We start from the raw sequence: 3666 nt of genomic DNA, 5'->3' as shown, positions 1-3666 counted from the left end.
GACTGAAAACCATCGAGACAACAGAGAAAATGTCAAACATCGAAACTGAGATCACAAACAGACGAATGAAGTTCTATGGACACCTAGACAGATTTCCTGGAAACAGATTAACTAAAGGTCTATTGGCATATGTGACATCCTTTAAAGCATCAATACCTTGAGTAACTGAAGTTAAGAAGGATTTGATAAAAGCAAAAATTGACATAACAAACACTTCAGCCAGGAATACAATCAGAAGCAAAATTGGTGAGTAGAAGTTTATTCCAGAGATGGAACCAAAACCGTATCGACCAAAGTGGACTGAAGAAAAAAAAGGCCTCTGGGGAGAAAATGAAGAAATATTTGGAAAATGAGAAGAACCCTAAGCAAGACTGAAAATCACCTGCTTATATTTCCCCAATGGGGACATTCGCTAATAATAATAATAATGTTAATGTATAGACGAAAGAATGGTTTTATAGCGCTCATTTTTTACACTAACTTCCAATAATCTTTGTTTATCATTGGCATCGCTTTGAAGCCACTAATTTTCCGATATTTGGAACAATCGTTTTGCCAGCTGCAATTCGAAGTATACCAGCTTACAACAAAGCATCAGACAAAGCTGACCTTGGCTTTGTTTTGTTAATATTTATAACTGAAAACATTTATTCACAAACGAACGTTGTTCCGAATACAGCAACACATCTCAGTTCAAGGGAATGAATCTCGGGACTTCTTGTTGATCAACGCCTTTATAAAATGAAATCAAATCACCTTTGTGGTGGTTATATAGTCTGCCAGTAAACTGAAGAGCGAGCGAGTGAGTCCCCACTCTGCCTTTCCAGCTACGTCACGAGGCGCTTCTACAGGCTGTTTCACAACGTAGTACCGGCCTGCCGCGGCGCGCGCTTAAATCTGTGTTGACGCCGTGGACAGATACGTCCCGGCAGTGTTTCTTTTTAAACAAATGTTATAAGACCATAAGGAATACAAAGAATATTAGCCAACAGTTCTTTTTGTGTCACATCCTATACATACGCTGTAATAACGTAAGCGACGATCGAACGCTCGTTACCCCGCAAATATCGCTTCTTCGTCGTATTCTGCACATTTTGTTGCAATGCAGGACGATTATCCGTCAGTTCCGTATACCGAAGTATAGCAGTGAGTATGCAAAGTTAACTGACTGACACTGGCAACTAAATCGAAGTATTGTATTTCACTGCACGGTTATCTACACCGCTAGGCAGGTAACAGGCAACTGACTTGGGGTGCCCGTGTGGGCCAGTGGCAGGGTTCTTCCGGAAAAGGTCACTTCCTCCACGCTCTTGAGTTTACAGACAGACCATAGCAGTCTATCAAAATTGAATCGCCCTGTAGTTTTATCAGCTCAGTTTGGAGACTTGATTGGGGCATCCTCTGGGCACACCGAAAAAGACGTCAAAAAAAAAAAAAAAAAAAAAAAAACGTTGAGTGTAGATTTTACTTGTTTTATTTCTTCAAATCTGTCTTCAAATTCTTTATGCAATGAATAATACTTTTGTGTACTCACTTATGTCTTCATAAGTACCTAAATCCAAGATTTTTAGAGAGGGAGTGGTCCTTGAAGCTGACTTTTAAACAGCAAAAGCTGCAATTTCAAAGTTGCAATATGGTCACACACAGTACCGATTAATTTATTTTTACCTAACAACGAGATATTTAAATCATGTTTAGCCGTGCGGTCTAAGGCGCTGCAGTCATAGACTGTGCGGCTGATCCCTTCAGAAGTTCAAGTCCTCCCTCGGGCATGGGTGTGTGTGTGTTTGTCCTTAGGATAATTTAGGTTAACTAGTGGGTAAGCTTAGGGACTGATGACCTTAGCAGTTCAGTCCCATAAGATTTCACACACATTTGAACATTAAATCATGTAAATAAGCCGCGATGTCTTCCATGATAGCTTGGTCAGCGATCCATTGCTCATCATCCAAATCTGACGGTGGAGAACCTCTCGTATCAGTGAACAAAGCTATTTCTTTTCTGAAACCGAAAAAGATTGAGAGTACTTTTGAGCAACTTAACCATCGTGCGATACAATAAAAAGGAACGTGTTTGTGAATTAATTCGAGATCCTCCAAAAATCCTTTAAGTTCCCGATGATACAAGCCTTGCTTTCTACAAAAGCGCACAGTTTTTGCAACTTTACCATGATGGAACTAAGCATGTGGAAAACTTTTGCACATAGCAGTTCTTGATGTAAAAGGCAGTATATTGTCCTCGGTAACAGTGAAATCTTTCTCGACACCCCTCACAAAAACTTCAAGTTGAGCTTATGGTACTGTTGTCAGTGCTCTCATTTAAGACAATCGATTACTCTACGAAGTTTCGACGTTTATGGCGCAACTGCTTCTTTAATTCTGCACCAATATCTTCCACTCTTCGGGAAATTGTATGTTCAGACAAGCTTAACACCTCAAATTGGACAACTACAGGCGGGCATATTACCTTCGAACATTGTACAAAACAATCTTTTACAAACCGGCCTTCCGAAAATGACTTCCACTTTTTGCAATTCTCAGTGCAACAATGTAGCTTCCACGAAGTACGCTTTCCGATATGTATTTCAACTCAGATATCTGCGGGTAATTTAGTTTAACAACAATATCCAAAGTGAAGTAGCGCAAGTTTCTATAAATAGGAGTAGTATTACAAAAAACTATATTTTTATTTTTATTTTACAATGAACAGTATAAACAAGGCTTACGTCTTCAGACTGTGGTAATTCTGATTTTAATTTAGTCATCAGTTCTCTTCTGTCCACTCCAACAATCCCTTCGTGTGTTAAACTCCTCCAGAACAGTCAATGAAGTCACAACGGTACCGACCGGCCGCCGCGTCATCCTCACCCACAGGCGTCACTGGACGCGGATGTGGAGGGGCATGTGGTCAGCACACCGCTCTCCTGGCCGCTACTTCTCAATCAAGTAGCTCCTCAATTTGCCTCACAAGGGCTGAGTGCACACCGCTTGCCAACAGCGCTCGGCAGACTGGATGGTCACCCATCCAAGTGCTAGCCCAGCCCGACAGCGCTTAACTTCGGTGATCTGACGGGAACCGGTGTTACCACTGCGGCAAGGCTGTTGGCCTTCGTGTGTTGAGAAATGTCTATTTTAGTAGTGACGTCGCTCTGTTCAGGCAGAGCGACATATTAAGCACAGTACTTTCCCATCTGTCTTTACAGACAAATCTACGTGTCTTCCCACTGAGCGTTAACAAATGGCACACCTAAACCCGCACCTTTCCTGCTCATGTTGAACGCTCGCAAAACAGATTAACAGGGTCCCATTTGATAAGATTCCGGACGGATATTTCAGCGCACCGAAGACGACGCTGTCTCTGTCACATACGTGCTGCTGCAGCCACCACACGGGAGGAAAGGGGGGAGGGATGGGAAAAACACCGGTGTCTCTCGACGTGGCACCGGGGCGCGCAAGCATTAAGTGCTCCAGTTGGCGTGGCCTGTACTATATGGTCACGGCCGGCTACCTGCCCCTTCCTCGCTGGATTAGGCTTGTAAGTTTGCAAATGATTATGTACATGAGTTACATTATTTTTAACTTTAAATGCACTCATTTTAGGTGAGTCTTTATCGTTACTGTTATTGACATTAAACGAAACAACAAGTTTACTCTTACCAGTCACCGT

General features: G+C 42.2%; 1 pseudogene; it reads right to left on the bottom strand.

Annotated features, from left to right (window-relative positions):
- Positions 1 to 2988: 2988 nt before the first annotated feature.
- LOC126337332 (5S ribosomal RNA) lies at positions 2989 to 3106 on the bottom strand (annotated as a pseudogene).
- Between the last annotated feature and the right edge of the window lie 560 nt (positions 3107 to 3666).

The sequence above is a fragment of the Schistocerca gregaria genome, chromosome 2 (assembly GCF_023897955.1).
Source record: "Schistocerca gregaria isolate iqSchGreg1 chromosome 2, iqSchGreg1.2, whole genome shotgun sequence".
Classification (NCBI taxonomy): domain Eukaryota; kingdom Metazoa; phylum Arthropoda; class Insecta; order Orthoptera; family Acrididae; genus Schistocerca; species Schistocerca gregaria.
The sequence above is the reverse complement of the archived record's forward strand: the minus strand, read 5'-3'. Positions and strand labels throughout refer to the sequence as shown.